Source organism: Miscanthus floridulus, chromosome 12 (assembly GCF_019320115.1).
Source record: "Miscanthus floridulus cultivar M001 chromosome 12, ASM1932011v1, whole genome shotgun sequence".
Classification (NCBI taxonomy): Eukaryota; Viridiplantae; Streptophyta; class Magnoliopsida; order Poales; family Poaceae; genus Miscanthus; species Miscanthus floridulus.
The window spans coordinates 29,629,612-29,643,281 of NC_089591.1; the positions used below are offsets into that span (position 1 = coordinate 29,629,612).

At 41.9% G+C, this 13,670-nt stretch overlaps 2 pseudogenes; both read left to right on the plus strand.

The window, feature by feature from the left end:
- The first annotated feature begins 620 nt into the window (after positions 1-620).
- LOC136495654 (uncharacterized) lies at positions 621-1,798 on the plus strand (annotated as a pseudogene).
- Positions 1,799-2,001: 203 nt separating this feature from the next.
- LOC136495655 (uncharacterized) lies at positions 2,002-9,153 on the plus strand (annotated as a pseudogene).
- The last annotated feature ends 4,517 nt before the right edge of the window (positions 9,154-13,670 follow it).

Sequence of the window (13,670 nt, forward strand, 5' to 3'; positions counted from 1 at the left end):
TCGTTATAGCTCTGCCTCGATGGATCAGAGGAATGAACAAGCCACGTTCAGTTGGTTTCGAGGAAAACGTAGACTTTTTGTTCGGTGTAGTTCTTTCGTTGCGCCATATACTTTTCTCGTTTGGGCGTTCAGTCCATTCGTTAAGTCTACTTCCAATAGCGAGGCAGCGAGAGACCACCAAGCTTAGCCTAGTTCGTTTGTACTATAAAAAGAGGAATTCTGCTAATATCAGTCCTCCAGAATTAAGGAATGTCCCTTTGTTTCAGTCTGTAGTGAAGACTGAAGTTGACATACCTAGCCTATTAGCTCACTTTGTTACTTGTATTATTATCTAGATGATGTCTTGATTTGCCAAATGGTTTCTTGTTACTTGTAGATCTCTCCAGCACCATTTAGAGTTGGGGAAGGTGAACCTTCCGCCTTCTTGGGATCCTGGTACCAACTCCAAAAGGTACTCCAAAAGCTTCTATATGACTATAAGTTTATATATGCTTCTATAAGACGACTATAATCTTTATTACAGCTTCTATATGACATGGTCAATAATATAACTTCTATATGACATGGTTAATAATATTTAGCTTCTATATGACTATAAAATTGTATGCTTCAGTCCTGCAATGCGTCTCTCACTACGAGATCATATTAGAAAGAGGAGGGAGGAAGAAGACGATGACATGATGCTATTTATTTTCCCCGCCTTATATCTTATGAGTTCTGCTAGAGGAGGGGAAAAGAAGAAACGTCATACTTCGGAAGAAACAGGCGAGGTTAAAGTTCGAAGACTCCTTGAGGGACATGTCAAGAACTGTCAAGTTGCATTTAGGATGGAACCACGCATCTTTAGAGAATTGGCAAATTATCTTAGAAGCAAAAGGCTTGTTGTTGATACTAGGATAACTATGGAGGAGAAGTTGGGTTTCTTCCTATACATGTTAAGTCACAATGCCTCGTATGAGGATCTCCAAGTGTTCTTTGGGCACAGCAATGACACCTTCCATCATCACATCAACCACTTCTTCAAGGTGGTCATTCCCACACTCTCTCGCCGTTACCTTCAAGCTCCTGATCCTAATCAAGTGCATAAAAATCCAAGACAATCCTAAATTCTATCCATTTTTCAAGAATTGTCTAGGTGCCATTGATGGAACTCATATTCCTATTTCCATAGCCTCTGAGAAAGCTTCTCCTTTTAGAAATAGGAAGGGCACACTAAGCATTAATGTGATGGTGGCATGTGATTTCGATCTCAACTTCACTTTCATTTCTAAGTGGATGGGAGGGATCGGCTATAGATTCCAGAGTGCTACGATCAGCTATGAGCAAGGGCTTCCAAGTACCTCTAGGCAAATTCTATCTGGTTGATGGAGGGTATGCAAATACTCCATCTTTTCTTGCTCCATATCGAGGAGTTCGATACCATTTGAAAGAATTTGGGGCTGGACATCGAAGGCCACAGAACCCAAAGGAGCTCTTTAACCACCGCCACGCACTACTGAGGAACCATGTGGAAAGGGCTTTGGGGGTGCTTAAGAAGCGCTTCCCCATTCTGAAAGTTGCCACATTCCACATGTTGGAAAATCAAGTAAAGATACCTATAGCTGCTTCCATCTTCCATAATCTGATCCGATTACTTCATGGAGATGAGGAATGGTTAGATCATCAGCCGGATAATATCTCTCCAAGAAACTTTGTTGCTGTACCAAGTGGTGATCAAATGAATGACCTAAATGTGGGTTCAGTACAAGGCAACGCTTTAAGAGACACCATCGCCCAAGAAATGTGGGTTCAGTACTAGCAACATTTAAATTAGTCTTTGAATAGGCTATAATAAGTTAATAAGCTTGTAATAAGCATGGATTATAATTAAGCAGAGACTTCTTTTTAGTCTTTAAATTAGTCTTTGAATAGGTTGTAATAAGCTTTTGTCATGAATAAGCTTGTAATAAACTTGGCTTGTAATAATTGAATAAGCTTGTAATAAGTGAATAGGCTTGTGTCATATACTCATATTTGACAGCGATGGTTGGAAAAGGCTCCCCGAAGCTCAATATGATTGCAAGGGCGTCACCAAAGTTGCACCGGTTCTTGGGTACAACAAGTGGTATTAAAAAGAAGGCTTCTCCTAAATGCAGTAAGGCAAAGAAGACTGGAGGTTCTCCGAGAGGTATGGTGTTTAATTCTCTGCTATTATTGTGTTATTTCTCTGCTATTATTGCTATTATTTCTTTGTAGCTGTTTGCTACTAAAAAGAACTTTCTTGAAGTAATTCTCTTCTATACAATTTATTCCACCATGTGCTATTATAGTAGTTTTAGTAAACCTATAACCTATAAACTAGTATTTCTTTACTGTTATTTGTATTTGCTGATTTTTGGTAACCTAATGTCTGACCATGGTTTACGTAGTAGTAAAGCAAAGAGCGGACTAGAATCTGGCCCTTGAGAAGTCCCTGGTAGACATTCTCCATGAGTATAAAGATAGTGGCTACAGAGGTGACAACGGATGGACCCCTGAAGGGTGGAATAAAATGGTGAAGGAGTTCCATCTGAGGAACAAGTATGTCAACTACACAAAGAGTCAGATTCAAGACAAAGAAGGACAGCTAAAGAAAGACTATAGGATGCTCAAAGAGGCAAGGAGGCAGAGTGGGGCCACCTGGAATGAAGATAGGCATATGGTTGAAGGATCACCATCTATGTGGGATAACCTTGAAATTGTAAGTTGATTTCTTGAAGTAATTCTATGGATATCCTCATAGTGATAACCTCATATTTGATCAATGGTTCTCTTTGAATGTGCAGACATTCCCTAAAATTAGGAAGTTCCGCAACAGTAAGGCAAGATTTCCACTATTTGATGCTTTGGGAGAGCTTTATGATGGTAGGTTCACTTTCTATAGTTGCAAACAGTGCCAATCAATATATTCTTTCTGCTTCTCACTTTAGTATTTGTTTGTTTCTATCTTGCTGATCTATATTATCCTATGATTCACTTGACTTGTCTACTAGTTCTGATGACTAAGCAACAATATGCTAGTTTTATAGAGTTAGGTCATAACTATATTGGTTCTCTTTATACTTGAATTTCATGAGGAAAGACCACTATCTATAGCTATTTCCTTGTTATCGTGTAGGTCATTTGGCTGAAGGTACTTACAATCTGACTTCTCTTGAGCCACCACAAGAGGAAGCACCACTTCGACAAATTCATGATGTAGATGACTTGGACAACATTGAGGTTCATGAGGTACTAGATGAAGATGATTCAATCACTGAGATACAAGAGGAAGCAAGTGAGGTTGTAGCTGTTGAAAGAAATGGACAGCGAGGTTCTCTGTCACGAGATGAAGAAAATGAGGTCGTAGCTGTTGAAAGAAGCAGCAGCGAAGAACTACTACTACTACATCAAGCAAAAAACATGAAAAGGAAGAAAAGAGACCTAAGAAGGGTGAAAGGATTGAAGAAATGATGGGGAGATACCTAGACATGAGGACTAAGCAAGTACAAGATGAGTCTGCAGATCTAGCCAAAGAAAAGGAGGTTGCTGAAGGTAATGACTTCTCTATCAAAAGGTGTATATCTGTTCTGAGCACAATGGAATTGACAAAGGAAGAGAAGGCAAAAGCATTTGCAGTTTTCATCAAGAGCAAAGAAAATAGAGAGGCCTTCCTAAGTGGGTGTGAACTAGATCGAGAAGCAACTTTGGTTTGGCTCAAAAGTGCGATGATCTAACAGGTCAGTCTACTTAATTGCTGAAAACTTGATGTTTTCCTTCTATTTGACTACAAGAGTCCTTTAGTCACTGCAAAACTGAAAGAAGAAATATTTTCTAGTTCTGTGCAACCCTTAGAGATGAGAACATTTTGATAGTTGAGTTGCTAGTAAGAGGATTTGGACTGTAGATATGCATTTCTAGTCAGGTTGAAAGCTGAGATCTGCTCCTTTCATTTAGCTTGAAAATTGTTGTCCTTTTACAGTAAGGTTGAAAGCTGAGATCAAGGAGTATATCTGCAGTCTGCTAGTAGTAGGTTTGTAATGATGTGGCAATGTCAAACTTAAATGCTAGTAGTAAGGTTGAAAATTGCTTCTTGCAGATAGAGTGCTTTCGTTTGTGATGTCAATATTAAAATGTAGTTATGTCATTTATGTGATTCAGAGTAGCATCCATATTATGCACACCTGGTAGTGACAATAGTTTAGCCTTTGCAAAGTGATTTAGTTAAATATCTTATCTCTTGTTTGACCTGCAGTGTGCTTTGCTAAATTCTTTGTTGCTCTGTTGTTTGCTTGCTGAGTTCAGTGGATGTTGTCAGTGCTTTTACTTGTGTGCCGACAGTAGCAGTAGTTCAGTGGCCGGTTACAGTAGCAGCAGAGTAGTTGTTTCTTTACATGCTTTCAATTAGTTGAAGTTGAAAAAACAGGCTGCAGTGCTCATAGCTTGCTTATTATACTTGCAGTGCATATAATTTAATTAACTCATGGGCTTATACTTGCTGATTGCAGTGCATATAAAAGAATTTTCAGTACATGTTTAATTTGCACCTGTGGATGATCAAAATAATGTTAACTCCTGGTTTAATAAGCACATCAGCAACTTTTTGCGAGGGACAAGTCTGAAATTGATCAATTGTGTTCATCCAACATAACACGGTGTGACCGTGTGAGGGACAAGTCTGGTATGCTTGTTTGTGCAGTATGCCATTCCTGCTTAGGTGCTAATTTGTTGGTTAAAATCCATGGGTGCAATCCACTGTGCACGTTGGATTGGATGAAAGCAACCTATGGGTGGGCTGAGAAAACAAATTCATTTGATTTGGAGTGGGGTTGGAATGGGGTGGGTTTAGTCAATTAGCAGGGCTACTGCACTTGTTGTAGCTCATTCTAGGTCCAAGAACGTGCTTGAATTAGGAGCTGCTTATGGTGTTTTTATTGCACGTCACACAAGCTGCTGTAATTGACACGCTGAAACTAGCCCGTTACAGCACCGTAGCACATGGTAGCTTTTGCTTGTTTTGTCCCCTCAACTGACTTGTTCCACTGGTGTTTTGGTTGCCCTGTTTGCAGGACCACTCTGGTGGGGATATGACTGGCTGTGGTTTATGAGTGGAGCAATTCTGATGATGGAACAGAAACGCTTGTAGGAACCCCTAGTCTTCTTTTTTGAAGAGATCGACTCTACTCATGTATATGTCGAATTTCTGCTTGTAGTGTTATTAGAGTTCTAGTACCAGATGCAAACTTACTGCCTGGTGGCTCCCAACTCCTAGTCACTCATATACCATTAATAACATTGTTGCGACCTCGATGTGGTGTTAACTTGAGCGGACGGTTACTTGACATGCAGCTCAGATACGTGTAGTCGCTAAAGATTGTGATAATGTTCAGATTACCATCTTTTGTAACTTGTGAGTCAATTACAGTCAAGTTGTTTCTGGATGTTCATTGCTTGCTTACAAGTACAGCTCTGCTACCCCTGTTTTCTTGCCTCTCTCAGCCGAACACTCCTTTTTTTCACCAGGTTTTGATCCTGGCCAAGAATAATTATTCACCAGGTTTTAGTGACAAACCAGGATTCACTCGATCCTGGCCAGGATCAAAACTTGGTCTGGAACCAATCAGGTGCTGCCGAACGAGGCCTTAAGGACCCATTTGAAACATGAGGCTTTACCAAAAATGTAGATGGATTTTATAGGAATTAGTTTTTTAGAAAAAACAAGACATAAGAAAAAAAATCCCTTGTTCTAAAGAGACCCAAATATGTGAACTTCATGCTTCTGCTTCCCTGTGGTCTCTAGACTCTACTACTACGTCAAGCAAAAAATATGAAAAGGAAGAAAAGAGACCTAAGAAGGGTGAAAGGATTGAAGAAATGATGGGGAGATACCTAGACATGAGGACTAAGCAAGTACAAGATGAGTCTGCAGATCTAGCCAAAGAAAAGGAGGTTGCTAAAGGTAATGACTTCTCTATCAAAAGGTGTATATCTGTTCTGAGCATAATGGAATTGACAAAGGAAGAGAAGGCAAAAGCATTTGCAGTTTTCATCAAGAGCAAAGAAAATAGAGAGGCCTTCCTAAGTGGGTGTAAACTAGATCGAGAAGCAACTTTGGTTTGGCTCAAAAGTGCGATGATCTAATAGGTCAGTCTACTTAATTGCTGAAAACTTGATGTTTTCCTTCTATTTGACTACAAGAGTCCTTTAGTCACTGCAAAACTAAAGAAGAAATATTTTCTAGTTCTGTGCAACCCTTAGAGATGAGAACATTTTGATAGTTGAGTTGCTAGTAAGAGGATTTGGACTGTAGATATGCATTTCTAGTCAGGTTGAAAGCTGAGATCTGCTCCTTTCATTTAGCTTGAAAATTGTTGTCCTTTTACAGTAAGGTTGAAAGCTAGATCAAGGAGTATATCTGCAGTCTGCTAGTAGTAGGTTTGTAATGATGTGGCAATGTCAAACTTAAATGCTAGTAGTAAGGTTGAAAATTGCTTCTTGCAGATAGAGTGCTTTTGTTTGTGATATCAATATTAAAATATAGTTATGTCATTTATGTGATTTAGAGTAGCATCCATATTATGCACACCTGGTAGTGACAATAGTTTAGCCTTTGCAAAGTGATTTAGTTAAATATCTTATCTCTTGTGTTGACCTGCAGTGTGCTTTGCTAAATTCTTTGTTGCTCTGTTATTTGCTTGCTGAGTTCAATGGATGTTGTTTGTGCTTTTACTTGTGTGTCGACAGTAGCAGTAGTTCAGTGGCCAGTTACAGTAGCAGCAGAGTAGTAGTTGTTTCTTTACATGCTTTCAATTAGTTGAAGTTGAAAAAACAGGCTACAGTGCTCATAGCTTGCTTATTATACTTGCAGTGCATATAATTTAGTTAACTCATGGGCTTATACTTGTTGATTGCAGTGCATATAAAAGAATTTTCAGTACATGTTTAATTTGCACCTGTGGATGATCAAAATAATGTTAACTCCTAGTTTAATAAGCACATCAGCAACTTTTTGCGAGGGACAAGTTTGAAATTGATCAATTGTGTTCATCCAACATAACACGGTGTGACCGTGTGAGGGACAAGTCTGGTATGCTTGTTTGTGCAGTATGCCATTCCTGCTTAGGTGTTAATTTGTTGGTTAAAATCCATGGATGCAATCCACTGTGCACGTTGGATTGGATGAAAGCAACCTATGGGTGGGCCGAGAAAACAAATTCATTTGATTTGGAGTGGGATTAGAATGGGATGGGTTTAGTCAATTAGCAGGGCTACTGCACTTGTTGTAGCTCATTCTAGGCCCAAGAACGTGCTTGAATTAGGAGCTGCTTATGATGTTTTTATTGCACGTCACACAAGCTGCTGTAATTGACACGCTGGAAACTAGCCCATTACAACACCGTAGCACAGGTAGCTTTTGCTTGTTTTGTCCCCCTCAATGACTTGTTCCACTAGTGTTTTGGTTTCCCTTGTTTGCAGGACCACTCTGGTGGGGATATGACTAGCTGTGGTTTATGAGTGGAGCAATTCTGACGATGGAACAGAAACGCTTGTAGGAACCCCTAGTCTTCTTTTTTGAGAGATCGACTCTACTCATGTAATCTCAAATTTCTGTGTAGTGTTATTAGAGTTCTAATACCAGATGCAAACTTACTGCCTGGTGGCTCCCAACTCCTAATCACTCATTATACCATCTAATAAACATTGTTGCGACCTCGATGTGGTGTTAACTTGAGCGGTACGGTTATTTGACATGCAGCTCAGTACGTGTAGTCGCTAAAGATTGTGATAATGTTCAGATTGCCATCTTTTTGTAACTTGTGAGTCAATTACAGTCAAGTTGTTTCTGGATGTTCATTGCTTGCTTACAAGTACAGCTCTGCTACCCCTGTTTTCTTGCCTCTCTCAGCGAGCACTCTTTTTTTCACTAGGTTTTGATCCTGCCAAGAATGATTATTCACCAGGTTTTAGTGACAAATCAGGATTCACTCGATCCTGACTAGGATCAAAACTTGATCCGAAACCAATCAGGTGCTGCCGATCAAGGCCTTAAGGACCCATTTGAAACATTAGGCTTTACCAAAAATGTAGATGAATTTTATAGGAATTAGTTTTTTTAGAAAAAACAAGACATAAGAAAAAAATCCCTTGTTCTAAAGAGACCTAGATATGTGAACTTCATGCTTCTGCTTCCCTGTGGTCTCTAGACTAGGGATGAAAACGGATCGGATACGGACGGATATCACCGATATTACATTTGTTTTCATATTTCTGTCCGGATTCGGATTCGAATACGGATAGTGTCAACTATGTCGGATAGGATACGATTGGATATCGACATCATAAATATGCGATTTGAGTATTCGGATACGGATACGGTATCGGATGTTGGATATCCGGACTCGGATACGGACAGATCTCAACCCCTCTAAACGGATTCGGTTTCGAATACGGTCGGAAAATATCCGTACCGTTTTCATCCCTACTCTAGACTCAATGCCTGTTCAGCTGGACCGGCTTGTTTGTTACGGGTTTTGATTTATGTGAGAGAAAAATATTATTATAAGTAGAAGATACTGTTAATGTAAACAGTGTCGGAATGGACACAACTACCACGGTAAAAGACCTGTATACCCCTACTCCTGTACTCCTTACTTTCCCACGCGTTATTCTCTATCCTCCCGCACTCCACTCCTGTTCGTCGTCCAGATCTGGAGTAGCCTTCTCCAACTCCGGTGCTCTTTCCCCGTACGACACGTGACCGCTCCAGCATCGGACGCCGTCGAGGAGCACGACCTCCGCGCCTGGGGGCCCAGGCAAAGTGCGCCTCTCCTCGCCGCCGGCGTGACGGGGGGCCACCACCGCCCTCGGCCCTTTGCGGACCCGCGCCGCGACCCTCACGCGCCTAGAGGCCTAGGCAAGCGCGCCACCCTCCCCCGCCGGCGTGGGGGCCGGCACCCCGCCGTCGGTCCTTCGCGACTAGCCATCACGCTGGAGCTCCGCCCAGATCGACACTCACTCCGCTGTGCGTCCTCACGAGCGAACGGCACCGTTCTCCGGCTGTTGGCCGTCGCCGCCGTCCTCCTCGCCACCACAGCAACTCCTGCCTCCAAGCCGCTGGCTGCCTCCCCACATGAGGACACCTCCCCAGCCGCCTAGAGCTCCAGGGCATAGGCGCCGCACGGCTGCCGGCCGCTCCAGGCCGCAGCAATCCAATGCCCTCTTCACCTGCGAGGTATGAGGGTGGTGGCGCAGGACCGATATGAGGGAAGGGGAACCGCCGGCGCCGTCCTTGCTCTCGGACAGGAAGAACTCTCGCGGGCACCATGCCAGCCACTGAGGGAAAGGATAAGCACCCTCGGCTCCTTCCACCGTCTCTTTTGTTTTCTATTTTTTTATTCATAGTACTATTTTATTTGTAGTACTATTATAGAAGGAAAAAGTTACTTAACCCCACCCTCAATGGCTCTACTACCTCCACCATGAAACCGTTACCCCTGACTTTCTAAAACCGTCTATTTACCCCTACGGTTTTTTCAGAGGCGGTTTTTAGTAGAAGTATCTACAGTAACGTACCGTATTAATTACAGACAAAATTGGATTTTCCAATTAATCTAAAGCTAAAAAATTTAATTACAATGGGTCTACAGTAACAGCGGGTCCAATTAATTACAGACAAAATTAGATTTTCCATTTAATGTAAAGCTATAAAAAAATTTTGTACTAAAGCATACCGTATTATATATTCACTATGTAGATCTACTCATGTAGAGTCCAATAAAATTAGATTTTTTATTTTATGATTTTTAAAAAAATCACTGAAAATAAATTAAAAAAAAGAAAATTCAAAACAACAGCACTGTAGCAACCCGGTGTTACTCTAGGAGACCCGCAGTTACTGTAGCAAAACCGCCGCTAAAACCGCTCAAGGATAAAATAGACGGTTTTAGAAAGTTCAAGGAGTACAACAGACGGTTTTATAGTTGAAGTAAAATAGACTAAGTATGAAAGGTGAGGGGTTAAGTAGACTTTTTATATTATAGACAGTAGCGGAGGACAGGAATGATGGATGGGATCGGTGGTGTACTGTACATTAGAGTGGGACCCACCCTATACAAGCTAACGTCCTTTGTTCTAGTACTATTTTTTTTAGGCCTCGTTTAGATTGCAAATTTTTGCAATCTGGATACTGTAGCACGTTTCATTTGTAAGTGACAAACTTTGTCCGATCATGAACTAACTAGGCTTAAAATATTCGTCTCGTGATTTACAACAAAACTGTGCAATTAGTTATTTTTTTACCTACATTTAATGCTCCATGCATGCGTCTAAAAATTGATGTGATGGAAAGAGAGTGAAAAAACTTGGAATTTTGAGACAATCTAAACAAGGCCTGAATGCCAGAAGGTCCTCTATCGAGGTACGGAGGGAGCAGGTGTGTATCCATTTTTTTTAAGGATCAAGGCAGTCGACCTATTTGTTTAAGAGCGTGTTTAGTTGTTCTAAATTTGTGAATTGGGTTACTGTAGCATTTTGTTTTTATTTAGTAAATAGTGTTCAATCGTGGACTAATTAGGCTCAAAACGTTCGTTTTGCAATTTCCAACCAAACTGTACAATTAGTTTTTTTTTTTTGTCTACATTTAATGCTCCATGCATGTATCACAAGATTCGATGTGATAAGTACTGTAGCACTTTTTAAATTTTAGGGTGAAAACTAAACACACTCTAAACTTATGAATCGATTTATCGACTAAAATTTATAATATTTTTTTTATAATAAAATAGTTTCAGTCGTCTTATCACTTATCAGGTGACTTTAATTGCAGTCGATTATTTACAGCATTGCAACGCGCGGAAAGAAGCGAGAATGAATGTGCCACCTTTCTTTTTATAAGCAACGTGCCACCCGTTTGTTGCGGCACATCAAAACAGGTGCGTCGGCGGCCTGGCACGGGGCCGCCCATTCCCCATTCCACTATAGCGAGTCGAGCAAGTAAGTGGTACCACTATTTCACCTACAACTCGCGGCGCGCCCTGATGCCACCGCCACGAAGCATGTTGGCAGTTATCACATGTACCTTTTCAACTCCGGCACAAAATATTATTAATGAGACCACTTCCAGGGGTTTCTGACTAACATATGAAGAATACAGTTGGTTTACGTGGCACTAGTTGGCCTCAGTACCTTTCACCTCGCTCACTACTTACAGCTGTTATTCAGGTTTTAGTTGTTGTTTGACAAACATTTTTTTTTAAAAAAATAGCTTCATGCGCAAAGCTCTTTTTTCTCCTCTCAAAAAAAAAGAAAATGAAACAAAAATAGAGTTGACCAGCCCTGTGAGCATTGTTTAGTGGACCAACGTCCAAAAAATGCCACGTCCTGTCACTCGAAGTTTGCGGATCATGGAGATCTAATTAGACAAAAGAAATAATGCCCGTTTGTGGAATTGCGAGCTCGAACGTTTAACTAATCAGTCAGTTAGACACATTGCCAATAAAACAATGTGGTAGCCAATTCCAAATTTCGCGAACTAAACAAGAGAATCCAGATTTGCCCCTTTACTGCACGTGCACGGGCTCTGTCTGGGGAACGAGGGACGAGACCACCGGGCTCAACCACTGGGCACGAGCGGCGCAACCGTTGTAGCCAGGGCATGAGCGGGTGCGACCGATGGGCACAAGCAGGGTGGCCATCGGGGCTCGGCCGCTAGGCGCGAGCGGCGCGACCACCATGGCTCGCGGCTGCTAGGCGTGAGCAACGCTGCTGATGTTGCTGGGGCACGGGCGAGCGTAGCCACCAGAAACACTGTTGGTGGTGCTTAACTTATATTTTTACCACCAACATTGAAAAAAAAAACAAATATGAATGTCAAAACTTAGAATTAGGATTTACAACTCATATTGTACACGAGTTTTGGTATATACATGTCTTGTAGGCACAAGTATGAAAATTCACCAAAATGCAAAATCAAGAAGGCGTATTTAAACAAAACATATGCAAAAGCCCAACCAAACTCCAACTTCGGGCCAGAACACTAGTGTGGGAGCCATCCCGGCCCAGCTAGCAACCCACAAGAGCAAGAATGTGGCGACTGGGCTAGCCCACTGGTGCAGCCGCACCCACGGTGCACCACAGCTCCACCAGGCCACCTACTCAGGCGGTGCAATCAATGCTAGAGGAGGCGGTTGCATGTGGCGCTTTCCTAAAATACAAGTAAACCGACCTCCTCTAAGCCTATATAAGAGGACCCCTCTCCACATTCAAGATCATCATACACATTTGAGAAGAAGAAGAAGAAGAAGAAGGGCTACACACATTCCATTAGCTTCTAGCTAGACTAGAGTAGGGAGTGAGAGAGGAAAGAGTTAGAGGAATAGCGGAGTAGTGGTGCCCTCTACTTCTTGTACTCGGCAAGCCTTGTACATTGGGTGGACAGAGTGCCAGAGTTGTCGGCCCCCTCTACACTTGTACCTCTACGTTCGTCTTACTACTTGGAGTAAGAAGTTTGTGTTCATCTTTCGGTTTTGATCCCTTAAGAAAAGTTATCATTATTACTACTTACTTGCGGGTTCGTCGTCCGTCCTCATGGTGGGTGCTCTAGTAGAGGACTCCTAATAAAGATAGAAGTTCCTGGCCAACGCTAGAGTAGTAGCAGTTAGCGTAGATATGGGTCTAAGCTACACGTTACCTTTGTTTGCCTCGTATCCCACGGTTGAGGGGTAGGCGATAGGTGGTGACAGCACTATCCGTCCTTCGTAATCCCCCACGTTCGGATATGGTGTAGAGCTATAGGCTAGCAACGCTTGGTAGACCAATGTTCATCGGTGCCCAAAGTGAGTCTATAGTAGCAAAGTTATCTTCGCTTAAGGTTTCTGCCCTTAGAAGAACCTCACTAACAAAGTTACCCTTCATCTTGTTCTCCTAGGTAAACTAGCCAAAGACTACTTACTCCTCCGTTCCTCGTGAAAATACGATACCCTGAATACCACCGAGTGAAGTACTACAACGGTACTTCCGTGTGCTTGTGGACTTTTCTGCTTACGCTAAGAAGCACCAATAAGCATTTCTGGCGCCATTGCTGGGGATAGACTTAAAACCTCCACACTTTGTGATTACGCTAAGAAATGCCAACAAGCATTTCTGGCGCTATTGCTAGGGAACGGTTGTCGTTTTAGTCTCTGAACCTAGTTTGGCTGTGTATCCTTTGTTTTTACCTTTCATTTCTTTTTACTCTTTTTTAATGGAGCAACCAACCATTCTTAACCTTTCTACTCCCAAGGGTGAGTTCGTTGAACCTCTGCAATCCTCGAAGCCAATCACAACTTCTAGTTATGAACTTCGCCCTGGCTTTATAGCCATGGTTCGGGAACAAGCCTTCTCGGAGTTGGATTATGAAATCCCCTACCATCACTTAAGGGAGTTTGAAAAGCTCTGTGCTTGCCTGACCATTTTAGTCATGTCACAAGAAACACTTTGGTGGAAGTTGTTTCCTTTCTCACTTGATGAGAGAGCGAAACAATGGTACGCTCACAACATAGGGAAGGTAGCTGGCGATTGGGAAGAACTAAGGAACATATTCTGTCTTGTGTTCTTCCCTATATCCTGAATCGTTGCCCTATGACAAGAGATACTCAACTTCCAACAAAAAGAGAAGGAAACCATAGGTGTAGCTT